Source organism: Ruditapes philippinarum, unplaced genomic scaffold (assembly GCF_026571515.1).
Source record: "Ruditapes philippinarum isolate M1 unplaced genomic scaffold, ASM2657151v2 ctg3175_1_1_1_1, whole genome shotgun sequence".
NCBI classification, from domain to species: domain Eukaryota; kingdom Metazoa; phylum Mollusca; class Bivalvia; order Venerida; family Veneridae; genus Ruditapes; species Ruditapes philippinarum.
In genome coordinates this window covers 7970-23343 of record NW_026856929.1, presented here as the reverse complement: position 1 = coordinate 23343, position 15374 = coordinate 7970, and the positions used below count along the sequence as shown (strand labels likewise).

The 15374-nt window shown below is 29.3% G+C and overlaps 1 protein-coding gene across 1 annotated transcript in view; it reads right to left on the bottom strand.

The window, feature by feature from the left end:
* Positions 1–13676, bottom strand: part of LOC132748169 (cadherin-like and PC-esterase domain-containing protein 1) — an 85504-nt gene extending 71828 nt beyond the window's left edge. The window contains exons 1-2 of the mRNA XM_060737723.1: positions 13659–13676; positions 3592–3627 (exon numbers count right to left, since the gene is read on the bottom strand). The gene's annotated coding sequence lies outside the window, so the exon portion shown is untranslated. The remainder of the gene's footprint in view (positions 1–3591; positions 3628–13658) is intronic.
* Positions 13677–15374: the final 1698 nt, after the last annotated feature.

Genomic DNA, 15374 nt, shown 5'->3' with positions numbered 1-15374 from the left:
ATTTCTTTGGTAAACAATTTTTGGCACAAGACAATTAATTTAACAAGAACCTGTTCTATGTGCTTATCTTCAATTTGCGCTGATTCTACGATGCACCGCACTTTATTAGTCAATCGGAACGTCTTCGGCTATTATCTTATAGTCCTTATCCAAGACAGACGGAAATGGCCGAAAAGTTGCGATTGTTTATTGCTAACAGTTCAGTAGCTGAATCTCTCTTTTTTCAAAATGTACATATTTAATGTCATACTTCATCAATTACATCTCTTGCAATCAAATGTTATATTGCTTTTAAAAAGAAACTTAAACTATGAAAGCATAATAGCCTCTTGTACGGAGATGTTATATTTCAAGGTTTATCTCGGACCCTCAGCGGATTTGCTAAATGTATTTATTGGTATCTGTTTCCCCTCTTGCGTCACGTTTTAATTCTCTTTTCATGCATTTTACGATTTCATCAAAAAAGACTACGTGAGTTTAAATGAACGAATTTATCATGTCCAACTATTGTTTCTGTATTTTCTATATCAGAAAAATATTGAGAAAAGTTTATTTAATTCGCTTTCCAAGAAGTAAGCACATGCACGTTTTGAACCGCCAGCCATGCTGCCGTGTTTGATGAATTGTTGTTTTTTTATCCAGCATGGAGACCCTTTGAAAAAACGACCATTTTGCACTTCTGTACGCACAGACGTATAATAGTCAAGGCCAACAAAAATTTCATTTAGATTGAGCAATTATGTTCAGTCTTTAATATAATGTTAATAATTTAGTGTTTTCATAATGTCTTGTTATTGGGCTGAAGATTGTCATACTAGCCTAAGGCCAAATTCCGAAGGCCAATATGACAGTCTAAAGCCCAATAACAAGGTCATTATGAAAACATTTAAGAACATTTGTATTGACAATTTTATTAATTAACTACACACAATCTAAGCAAGTTAAGTACTTGGTGAACAAAAAACATAACTAATGTGAAATAGTGTTGTTGTGTCGTATTGCAAATGAGATTCTTGTTTTAAATATGTATCGGAAACCTATCTTGCAGCAATTCAAAATGGCAACTTTTTCAATGAAAATTATTCAAAATATGCGAGCTGGAGAGACTAAGGGGCGGAAAAGTTTTAAATTGATTCTAAGTATTACCTTAGTTGTTTATGACAAGATCTGACAAGTTTTGCACAATGGCCTTGTTTTATGTTCATAATGAGGTGATGAACTCCATACTAACCTTACATTTGAAGCAAAAACGTGCATAATACTGAAAAGTAAATTAATGATACACAGTAATAATGACGAAGCGATTTTTTAGCATTGTTATTTAAAAAAGACCTCAGGTGAGCTTTCAGTAGATTCGTTATTATTCAAAGCACGTGTAACTTGCTGCTAGCCAGCATCAAGTAATAATTATAAAAACAATACAGCATAGAGTATATCTTTATCACCTGGTAATGGTTCTTTTGATCAGGTCTCTTATTTCAAGGTTGCCATTCACAGTGCCCTATCATTATGTTTTAATATCACAGATTAACGGTGGTTTCTTTTTTTACTACAAGTTACTCGAACACTGAGATAAAACCAGCCATCTGCCAGTTTTTTATTGTTAAAAGCTCTCCCCTTTGTACCATGTGTTTGTTTTCAATAACGGAAATAAAGATAGTGTCAAAAGCTCGTTTTTTATGCAGGTCATTTTATCATTATTATGAAACTGACATATATATAGTGACTAATTCAAACATTTTATCAAGAATTAATTGTTATAAAATGTGAAAAAATGGGGAAAAAATATTAAATACGAATGCGAATGGTTAGTTGTGATTATGAACAAAATGTGATAACATAAAATACTGGGACACTTGTTGCTAATTTATTAGACAATTGGTCCATCATAGAAGGTTTGTTTTACTATATATAATATTGGTAGTATTTAGGATCATTCATGACAAGAAACCATGAAAGAATTATATATATTATTTAGATGATGTTGGTAAGTGTGAGCATACATGATCCGATATGATATATATCTACATATATCAGATAATAAATTATTCTAGAACAAAATATTAAAATCAACCAGACAAATCACCAGTAATCTATCAAAAACTTTGCTTTCCAGAAATAATTTATAACAATATCCAAATGATACTTTTCTGTTGGTTATTTTGATATTTGAAACTGATATTTGGAAAACGTGTCCATTTTCGTGTCCATTGTAGACTAATCTAATTCAGGGACCGTGATGTCGATGGCTATCTTGATAGTGTCAATAACATTTTACGATTCTGTTTAATCAACATTGGAGAGAGGAAAACATATTAACAGATGCTTAAGATAGTGATTTAGAATTAGTAACTCACGATTAGAAGTAAAACGTTGCTTCGTGACAAAATATAATCTCTAAAACATTCTATAGTCAATGCAGAAAAAAATAATTTGAAAAAGTAATCTAGTTATCTGATATTAAACATGATATAGCTCTTATTTATCTTGAAATTTTAAACTTTAGATTTAAATGTGGCTGATTTGAAAAGTTTTTAACCTCACTGCAAGGTGTACAGATGCGATAAACGTAAAAAAATCTCCAATACAAATATAACACCAGCTATGTTTATCAAAATTTGATGTTAAGCATAAAAAAGATAAATTTATATTACTAGATTTATTTAGTTGATATTTTCTTTTAAAATGTCTCATTGGGCAATATGACATTTATTGGGCATAGTGACATATTTATTAGCCAATTATATCAGTTTATATCCGTTATATCACGTAAACAAGATTAACACACATTGCGTGCATGATCAAACGATTTAAAGTCCTAAATTCTTCCCATTAATTACAGGAATGAAGAGCTGGGTCTTAGATTATACTTATGTTAAAACAGTAAGTCGGTTGTTGTTTTGTCGCTCACTTCCACATCTTTGTTATAGAATGTGAGCAGTAACATCGTTATTTTATGTAAAAAATATACACATGTATGTTTGAGAAAATTCAATGTTGCGCGAAAAAAAAACAATAAGCTGCAAATTGTACTAACACAATGTAACGTGTTTGTCCTCCAAAAAATAAACTCAAATTAACACATATCTGTTATTATTGTTATAAAAAACACAACATAAAAATATTATTCTTACATATTTTAATTTCATCACAATGAACTATTTTCGCCAGTATGAAATGGTGATATACTTTCATAACATTTTATAACATCAATTTTTAAAATGATAATATATACCTGATTGATTTTTACCCTACATTTTTACAGCCCCACTTCTCCAGATACGTATACCAACTCCCCCCCCCCGCTGATAATCGCTATTATTTCTCTTCATGCGTTCATTTGAAAGCAGCAGTTTATTTCTAAAGTCCATCACATAATTCCTAAACATCGTCATAATGATAATCATCATCGTCGTCATCATCATCATCATCATCGTCATCATCGTCGTCATCATCATCATCGTCATCATCATCATCATCATCAACAACATCATCATCATTATCAACATCATCATCATCATCATCATCATCATCCACCACCATGAAGAAGAAGAACAACAAAAATAATGATATTTAACAGCAAAAGCTTACCAGTTTGATAGTATCATTGATGATTAACCGGAATATCTGAAATGTAACTGTTACAATTTTAATAAACATGTATTGGCATGAATTCTAATTTGCATTTTTTAACATTAACGTTAAAGTTGTTTTAAATATGCTATTTCAAACTTTTAGACACAGGTAGAAAGATTTCACAAAATATTGCTAAAAAACTGATTAGCATTTTCTAAAAAAAATATTTCATTTAAAAAACTTCAATTTTTATATTTCGTTCTCTAGAATATTCGTTAAGATTTGTTTGCTTTGTTTTTCTTTCTTTGTTTTTGTTTTTTCGTTTTTGTATTTTTGAGTAAACAACCCTTGACATCAAATTTTCTTCCATTTCACAACGCCAATTGTGAAGGAATGGTTGAAGCCAAGTTAGTTTAACCAGTACGTATTGTTCATATTTTGGGTACTTGATGAACTCTAATATTTAATGCCAGTGGTATATGGTGTTATATGCATTATACTGTTACAGTTCTTATAATGTGTTTAGACATGCGTACTATAACAGCTATCACCGAAGATGATTCATACCCCCGCTCGCCACAATAACTTTTGAAATAGAATGGTTTGAAGCCAAATTTGACTTTAACATATAATTTATGATGTTAGACCTATGTACAAAATATATAAAGTTCTTGACATGAAACCAAATTTGTATTTTACGTAACAGTGACCTTGATCCACATAAGTTTGCTATATACTAAGTTTGATTACAATATCTCATTTCTAAATCTAGTTATCTTTCAAAATCTGTTTTTATTTTTTAGTAACGACCCTTTGGTATTCAGATGCAATCCACATAAGATTGCTATATAACATGTTTGACTAATATATCTCTTTCAATACTCTTATTATCGTCTGGAAACAGTTTTTTAGTAAGAGTGACTTTGTCCTTGGACCTACGGGTTCTTAAAGCAATTCCAAGCTAGGTCTCCACATATGTCAGCATTTAAAAAGTTTGATTACCATATATCATTTCTAACTCTAGCTCATAACGTCCGGAACCCATTAAACAGTGACTTTGATTCTTGGATGTCCAAAAGCAAGTATAAGCGAGGTCTTCTTATAAATTTGCTATGTACCAAGTTTGATTTCAATTTCTCAGTCAAAACTCTAGTTATAGTTCGGAAACCACCAAGTGGAGAGACGGACGGACGGGACTGACCGGCAAGCTTTACTGCAAGATACCCTCACCCCATTTACTTCTTTCAGGGGTATAAAGGCCAAAATTATAGGTTGTTTCTTAGAAAAAGATAACATCTTTCTGAATGGTACAAGTCTTCTGATGCTGTTCAATTTATCTCATAACTAATTAAGTCTCACTTCCATGATGTATTATGCATCATCAGTAGATACGTTGTAGACATATTGGCGCTCTTGCTGTGTGAAAGGTTCATCACCAATTGTACAATTGATAGCTATTATTTCATCACATGACATAAACAAAACGCTACAGATAATGTTGCTCTTATCATTTTCATGAATTAGATAGATTAAGTCTTGTTAACAAAACATAACATAACACAATTAATTATTTTGCATCAATGTATCGCTAAAAAATAAATATTCCTCTCTGTCGAGAAACCTATCCAATTTTTAGAATGATTAAAAATGATGGAACACCGATCAAACATTTGTTCTTTGTTGGAGCCTTACCAATTTTAACATGAGTATGATTAATGAGATCCAAGCAATTATTGTTCTTGGAGGCTTACTCAATTAAAACAATGAAGGTTAAATTTGACGATGTTATAGTAGTCTTATAAAAAGTAAGTAGTTTTTTCATTTTGTTTATGCATACGTTCTTATAATCTAAATATCAACTGATTATAATCAGTGATATATTGATACATGTATATTGTTTCAATGAATTAAAGACGTCTAGCTATGTCCTGGAAACATTCCTTTTTAAACATGAGATTTAAAATGGTACTTTTCATCCCATTCTACATTAAACATTTTGGTTGAAGAGTATTTTAAATTTGAAACTAATTATGCAATAACGTTTTATTTTTTATTTTCTTTCTTAAAGTTTATTAATTAATTTTTTTAAAGGCATTTTTGACACGAACTAAGGGCATATGATACATATTCGCATCAATATTGCGGCCTACTTATTCACAGCGTGCCTGCAACATTTGCAATTTCACCGGGTTCGAATAACCTCAAGATTTAAATATCACACAATTTGTGTATAAATACATTATTCGCCAATTCCGACTGTATCAACAAAGATACTGCATTGTTATTATAGTTTCGTGACAAGGAGTGATTTAAATCGTATAGTTTTCACATATGCTCGCATGTCATATTCCTTATCTATCTATATAACACCATACATATATCTTGTTCCTTTTCATATAAATAACATAAAATTTCCCTTGAAACTTTATCCTTGCAAAAACAAAGTCGAGAGCAGAAAGAATAGTAAAATATATAGGAATAAAAGTTTTACATTAGTAAGATAACATTCTCAATTTCAATGCGTAATGGGAGGGTATACAGTTTTTTCTCTTGGTCTACGACATCATTATTTTGTTACAAAGCTTTATACACCCTTTAATTATATCTTGATATAAAGATACATACGAATTCGAGATAAACAAACGTTCAATCATGAAAAAGAATAGAGCATTTTACACTGATTAGACTTATAAAATATTGTCAAATGCTTTGAGAAAGGGCATTTCGCCGCCAACCTCTTGAAGTATTTCAAAAGGCCAGATTGCTAGACAAATGTTAGATATGAGACTAATCTCTTAATCGCAACATTTTTATTTAAGCTTTGTTGTGATGGATAGTAGTTTATTAGCTATTAAAACCTCTTCCTCGAACTCAAATTTACTGGTGCCATATGGCATAACATGGCCGAGACCCAAGTAGGGCTCAAACCCTGGTTTGTTTGAAAGGAAAACACCACCAAGCAATGTCTCTCCTAATACCTCTGGAATGAGACTAATGACAATCATTTACTACTTTATCGACATATGGCATTTCAAACAAGACAAGGAGATAATTCCTATGCAATACTTACCTGACCTTGGGCATTGTCAAATAAGCTATAAAATATGAGTAGAAAGGATCAACAAGGTAGAGTAATGGTTATGCAACGTTATCCCCGACTACACCCAGTCACACAAGACCACAAGAACACCAGCAAGTAAAACACAGGAAAAAACACGAAACAAACTAGAGAGAAGTTCCTAAAAATAAAAACACTCAACGGACCAAAGTGAAATTATTAACATATTCTCTCTTTTTTGATGCAGCATTATTAACTAACTAGTAATCATTGTTTGCTATGAAATATGTTTCAACCTTGTTTGTTATCCATTAATGTTTTCTTTTACACTGATTATATTTATAAAATATTGTCATAAAAATGTGTGATTTTACAGAAACACTCTTTGATAAATTTGCTTCATATCAAAAGTAGAGGAAGAAAGGCTCGGAAATATCATACATTCTAACATAATATTTTTCCATCCATTTTGCTATTAATATTATTATTATCCAAACCAAAGGATAAAGTTGAATGGCCTCACAATTACTTCCGGGAAAAAAATCATATATACAATTATGTTCAATTTTACATTGCAATCTATTACAATAAACGATGTGTAAAAACAAACATTATGAATAAATTACATAGAAATGATATTTTATAATGGCACAGAAATATTTATCTATTAAGTATATTTGTATTTGCAATTTGCAATTTGACATTTTCATCCTATTACATTAATAACGACGTCAAAAATAAAAGTTATGAATAAATTTCATATAAATGTGTGATTGTATAGAAATATTCATACATTTTGTATATTTTGTACAATATACAATACAATGTATAGTTATACGATATAATTCGCATCCAAATAGCTTTAAAAATAGCAGAAATCTAACCTTGTTGTAACATACTAAAAACTACAGTTTTTGCTAAAAAACACATTATGCCTCGATCAGACAGAAAAAGAACTCATTGCCAAAAAGCAACAAATGAAAAAAAAAAGGTTCAGTTAGTTGGCCAATGAGTAACATTTTGGGTACCATAAAAGTACACCAATTTAAAAAAAAAAGCTTTTGAAAATTAAGATAAAAGCATTTATTTGGTCAAATGGTTTTTTCACTAAATGGTATGCATCTTAGAATAAGGTAGCATGAATATTAATTCCTAATACGTGGGTTTTTCTTTTACTTCACAATAATTATGATGTAAAGCATTTGTTATGGCATCGTCAGTTTTTTAAACCTTAAGATTAATGCTCCGGTCTTCTTTTTAAAAAATGATATAAGCTTTAATGTAATTCTTTTTACATACCGCTACCATATTAAAAACATTGTCGTGTTTTTGTTTTTTTGTTTTTTGGTTTTTTTGTTTTGGTTTTTTTATCGGAACTTTAAAAATTAAAGTAACTGTTATTAAACATTTGTTCTTGACTGTTAGACTTTGTTAATTCAAAACCTAAGATAACTACTTTTTAATATTTAGGTTCAATTGTAAGATTTTCATAAAATGAATCGAATTAATTAACGTTTTCTTCTATTTTTGTTTTGAAATTCAAAAGCAATGACTATTTTTCGTTTGATATAAATTTTAAAAAAAGTGTTTTTCCTCAGGACGATAGTTTATATGAATAATTATTTTGCCTTATTTTTGAGGATATATAAGAAAACAAAAGATGATGTAAATACATACTGAACTTTTAAAAATCTGGAAAAAGGGGTAATCCACCGGAGGCAATGAATAGAACAATATTGTATGAACAGCACAGCCTCGGTTTGATTAAGTCTGTTTTTGATAGATGATGAAGAAGGAAATTTTATTCAACCTGTACATTTTCATGTATTTCGTTATACATCAAAACTACTAGTAATACATACAAAATATTTTGTTACGATTGGTTTTAAAACGTAACAGAATAATAAATGTTTTATTTTATAAAACCTGGAGAATAAGCTCTTAATAAGAATGAAATAATATATTGCATAACAGTAATGTGTCACTAATAAAGTGTCTAAAAATGAATATATTAATGAGCAAATTTTACAGTCTAGGATATGAATTCCATAAATCATTTCTTTTCTTGTTGGCTAAATAAATACTTTTGCTAAGCTCGTTGTTTGACCTTAGCATGTCTATAAATTTGTACTACTAGGTCCATGATAAAAATGACGTTTAGATATTGTATGTGCAACATCTTTCTAAGTTTGTTTAAAACACATGAGCAGAATGAAGAATAGTTACACATAATAGAAACACTGACAACTCCATTCCTTTCTGTCTGACTTTTCATAGAAAGACTCGCCTATATTTTAAGGTAATATTGAAACCTTTATAATAAAGATACCTGTGGTTCCATGTACAATTTATATTCTAATATTCAATTTTAACATGTACGTGACTAACTGTCTTGCGCTTTATATATTTTTTTCGTTTCATAACCAATTAAATTACAGTCAGTGTTCTGGTAAATAAATATGTTTTTTGGTCTCATAAGTTTATAGAGTGTTATAACACTTTTGAGATATTTTATATTTGATACGGAATATCGAGTAAGCGATAAGAATATTAGTCATGAATCTTATTTTATTATATATTAATCTGACAGAATTGCAAATGTCAAGCGTTTTCAGTGTATCTTGCATCCTGGACTGTCTAATAAATTACAGAACAATCAAAATATATGAAATGTGTGTATCATTATTTTTAAACTTTGGACACTAACTTCTAAGAATAATGCACACTTTTTTCTTATCTGAAAAGGGTAGGTTCCCTTGAATAGAAAAGAAATACTTATGAATCACAGATCTGGTTTTATTGTCACAGAGGTAACGGTAAATGCAGCATCTCTAACACTATCTAGCACGGATTTAATTTGTATTTATTTGAGATAAGTAGAAGATTTCTACCCCCAAACAATCAATGTATAAAAGTACAAAGTGTATAAATGAAAGACGAAAATATAACGAAAGTCATACTATTAAAGTGTTATAAATTAAGTCATATGAGCACAGAAATAGAGACCTTTTGTATTACTGAATGCTTCATAATCATGTTTCAATTTTTTTTGATAATCATATTTTCTGGAAACAGCGCAACTTTTTTCTTCGAATTGGAAGTAAGCGTATATTTTTGGTATGATATCGTAAGTGATAACATAGCTATAATGCTAGGTTCGTGTACAGCAGACAGATAAAAAATAATTATCACAAATTCAGACGTTTACTCCATTTAATTTAGTTATTGCTTTTGGCATATAAATTCTTTTCTCAATTAGATGTTTTGATTATATTTTTTTTTAATTTGAAACTGCCAACTTTGAAAATTAAATTTCATTAATTTTTTATTTCATTAATTTTTTAACATACCAAGATAAACATTTTCTCAAACTGAACACCAGTCCATTTAATTATCAGTCTTGGCTCAAGAGTATGAAAAAAGACACCACATGACCACAATATTACTTGCAGTGATATCTGAACATACGAACTTTTGGCTGAAGCAATTCCACTTTGTACAATATACAACACTATAAAGTAAAATGTTCTGTTCTTGAACGTAATGTGGAAACATGAAAATCTTAATATAGCAAAGATAAGTTACGGAAATAAAGAAATATTGCTCCAAAATGTGATAACATAGCAACATCGGACTTTTAAATATTTTGTAACTTCCGGTCAGTTTTTTTGCAATAAAGGAATAGGCAATATAAACATCAACGTATCCCTTTCCCTGTTTGGTATTAACATTCAGATGAGTACGATACCTATTAAGAGCAATAAATGAACTCAATTTTCCTTTCCTCAAAATTAGAACGTTTGTTAAATGTTTTCTAAACTTTTGCAGTGTAAAGTATTTACTAGCTTAAAGATTAACCGCTACCCAAACAATAAAAGATAAATCGTTAAAACCTAAAATTCCTCAAAACATCACATTTTTATCGCTAATTATATAATTGAAAAGTAAATAAAGACTTGTGGTTACAGTTTTCCCGGGTTATCAGAGTTGATGATCAAAACGATAAAGATCACCATCAAAAGAAACTGATTGTTAAAATTTCATTATCTTCATAAGAAGATTTAGAGAAATGCGCCGAATACAAAGTAAAATTTCAATTATTCCCGTTAAATTTGGCTAAAACCGTATTTTGGCTAAGCCGTAAACAAATTTAGAAAAGTTTAACAAATTAAGAAAACTACTTTAAATTTTGATCTTCTTAATCCGTGACAGTGTGCATAGGAAAAGATTTTAATTGTGATAATATGTTGAATATTTAAGAAAGTCTTAAAGTGTCGATTAGGTTTAGAAGATACTTAAAATCATAAACAAAGTTTGCAAATCTAATCTAGATCGACTGGGACATTTAGATTAAGTAGTTTCAGCTTTAAAACATAAAAGTTTGAAAATCAAACCTAGATCAACCAGGGCACTTAGAATGAAAACCTATAAAAAAATAAAAAAGAGGAAAAAAGAATATACTCGGAATTAATTTAGAAATCGATATTTGATTAAGTGCCAAAATTGTGTTAAAATGTTCAAGTGCTTTAAAATTTTAGGTCTTTTAGCACTATCAAATTATTGTTCTGGAAAAAAAAAAACAAAGAAAAAAAACAAATGATCATAAATTTTGCACACAAGTTAGTAGAATACCTCCAACAAATGAAAAACACTTACATACCCCTTACTAATTTATATTTTCCACAATATAAACAAATACATTGTATTCAAATATTTTCAAAAACACCTAAAGTTATTTATATACATATGAAGTGCCGTTTCTGCCAGTTTGTATCGTTTATGCCTTTTAGAAGTGTCAGTAACATTATTCACACAAACAGTAACTTAGAAGACACAATCCTCTATGTCTTGGATAAGATATTTCTATGTTCTTTGAATTCTTAAAAATGGACAAATTAAGGACTACTGCTTTTACTTTTCCAGCTGTATTCGTTAAACGAATCTAACAAAAGATATAATGTTTCATTTCGAAACATTGACATAATTGTTAGTCTCTTTGTGCCTTTCTCGTTATTTCTCTTTGTCACTTTCAATCTTAGGTTGTCGAACTAAATCCCCTTATAATCAAAATATTAATCATGATCAATATGTATTCGATCTTCTATAACTTTAATTATACATTTAAATGAGTAAAATTATTTTCATCTCGTTTTATACATGAAGCGATACTTATATTTTTCATTAAGCACTGGAGTAAAAGACATATTAGAATCGTCATCATCATCATCATAATCATCATCATCAGAAACAACAACAACAACAATATCATCATCGTATTAGATCATTATATTTTTCATTTAGCACTAGAGTAAAAGACATATTAGAATAATCATCATGATCATCATCATCATCATCACATTTATCTTTATCATCATCAGCAGCTGCAGCAGCAGCAGCATCATCCTCATCATCCCTAATCATTGAATAAGGTATTTCTCAAATTGCAACAGATATATCACCATGCACAAAAGCTATGTTTAATTGTCACGCTCATTCACTCTGTATTATAGGTTAAACTTTATTTACAACATGCTGATTTGCTATTATAAGTTCATGGCACGGACAGATTTCTAATTAATGTATCATTTTCTAAAATGCCCGAATGTCAGCTTACGCAATTAGTATCAGTCTATGAAATAGCGTATATCGTGTTTCTTTTAATCTCAATGGAGCACAAGTACCGGGGAAATCTTATCGTTGGAGAAACAAATATGGACAGGAAAAAGATTAATTAAATACACGTGTGAGCGAAATATATTTAAAACCAGCGAAATTACTGACTTCATTATACGGTGTATCAGCTAGGTAGTAGTTTTCCCCTTGACCTACGAGATCACCATTATAATGTAACTTTGTGAAAGATTCCCTGTCATTACGTCATTATATAAGACTTATAGATGAAAGTACAGTCAAACCTGTGAATAAAGGTCATCTATAGAAGATATCATACATGACCTTTATACATAGATGGTCTGTATCTGGTGTTTATTCTGTTGTACTTTTAAAACTGAAAGTAAAGTTTGTCAATGAGTTGTCTTTATTTATAGTATGGTCTTTATTCAAAGGTGGTTTTTGACACAGGTTTTACTGTATAATAAACAGAAAGAATTTATTTGAAAAGCAGAAAATGAACAGATCTAAATGTTGCCATTTTAGAAAGATCTACATGTATTGTATTTTTCACATATTGCATATAACAGGCAGCGTCATTTTGGATTTTGAATAAATATATATTTCTTGAACGATTGAAAAATATTTATTTAATTTTATCATTTTGAATATCTTTTTTACTCATCTGGAGGCGGACTTTACATCAAAATGTTATTTGGCTAAAAAGCGCATGTAGGTCGTAGCAAATGATTGAGTTTACTATAATTTTTATTATAAGGATTCTGCAAGCCGAAAATACCACAAGTATTCAGTAATAATAGACTCAACTATTGAGTAAGTTAAGAATAAAAATAAAATATCTAAATACTTAATACTAGTAATGCCAATAGCTTGCCCCTCCCCCCATCACTGTTTTGACAATTGACATCGCAAGGGGAAAAAACAATTTCATTACAATATATTTTTGCAATAGCGATAGGATATTTCATTCTCATTTTATAACAATTACAAGTTGTTATTTTTGAAGCAAAGTTAAAGAATTACAGTTTAATGTCAGTGTAATACGTTTGACCCGTGTCATACTCGGTATCTTAACAAGAACTGATAATTTAGGCAATACCCATTTATAAAATCGTAAAAACATCGGAATAAAATTAGCATATCAAATTGCTAAGAGTTGTTAAAAATACTCCATGTTGGGAAAACAGTTCTTTTCAGTTTTTATCACAAAGCAATCACCACAGATCTATGAAAAGTTTAACTCCAGCTAGTTCGAAAATGTTTCATGAATGAAAAAAAATGATGTTTTTTATATATAATATATAAAATAATAATTGATATGTAAAATATTATATTTCAGAAATTCTAAATAAACATGTTAATAGATAAGAAACAAACATTACTAGGTACCTACCTTAAGCTTAAAAACTTCTCTCGTTCAAATTGCAAATTAGATTGAAATTATTCCACAACATTTCACTTTAAATTCCGAATGAACATTGAATTTTATAAAGCCGTGTCAAGTGAGAATGAAGTACGTCCTTTAAACACTTACTATTGTCAATTTTCAATGGCTCTATAGTCACTTGAGGCTAAGCTATAAACCCAACAAAAATCGTTTAAATTTTTCGTAAAAAGCAGAAATTTGATAATCTTTGTTTAAAACGAAAACTTACTATTGATGCATAAGTGTTATTTGAATGTATGCATGTGTTTTAATTTAATGAATAAACAAATAACAAACAAACAACAACAAAAAGAAAACAACATTAACTTTGTTCAGTTGCTACCTTTATATAGAATGCTCCATAACTGTACCATCTATGGTTTATAATCGACATACAAGTACATGTATGTTATTAGGTATAAAGATATTTTACAGGTTATATGGCCCAATATAAATAGTTGTTTGCATATATATATAAGCAATCGTTTAAATACGGCTACATAACCTGTCAGGAATCTTTATAACGAATTTATAATACATTAGTACAGCAAAATTCCTTTTTGAGAGAAGAAAATGAGATTTTTTAATAAATTGACGGTATCCGTGTATATAAAACTATATTAACGTCATGATTATCCAATGAAAAACGACGTATTATAAAGATTCAAAAAGTGGTTTACAGACTGTATTGCCATTACATGTATAACAAATGATGTCAATTTGCTCAAAATGATAAAAAGATTAGGGAATGAGCGAAAATATATACTCCTATAACCGGTATTTGGTAATTTTGTTTAATTTGACATTATAGCCTATTACTGTAATATGATCCTAAAATACACATAGAATATAACATATACCATCGGTATAATCATAGCTTGGCAAATATTTATGAATTCCAGGCAATTGTTTACAGAATGTTTAACAGTATGGTTTTAAACAAGCAACCTTCAATAAATATTCTCTTTTACAGACAAATATAAAAGAAGAATAAAATTATAGTCAATGAATATGATGTGAGAATGTGTGTGAATTTTAGTTTATGTTAGAATATGACACAGAAATATTGAGAGACAAAAATATAGGCAAAATTTGTGATGTCGTATTAAAATAGAAATAAGCAATGCCTGTTTCAATTAATTCATATTATAATTAGAAACTTAGCGAACTGTGATTGTTTTGTTTTTTGCGAAAATCTTGTGTTCGCGAAACAAGCAAAATTAAATCCCCAGCGAAAATGTATGATTTACAGTACTGACAAAACTGTATGTACCATTTTCTATTTATATGTTTTTATATATTGTCAAAACGAATTAAAATATACTGAATGTTTCGGATGATAAATTTAATACCCTTTCAACCCATTAAAAAGTATCATAACACTTGTTGGCCATACTTTTTCTCAATAAAAATTAAAATTTAAATAATTTATTTGTCAATTTTAAGTGACTTACAAATTCTACAAACACATTCTTTTAAATAATGAAAGTAAATCTAGAAAAGTCACTTTTTTATAAGAAGACATACCTACACAGTATATTTCAATTAAAGAATAAATATATAAATTTGTTGTTTTAAATTTAACATTGTTTAATCGGAGAAAAAATAACTTACAATCCGAAGACTGACAGAATGTCCGAAACGTTGCGATTGAAAGGTTACTGCTCATAATCTAGAGCATCA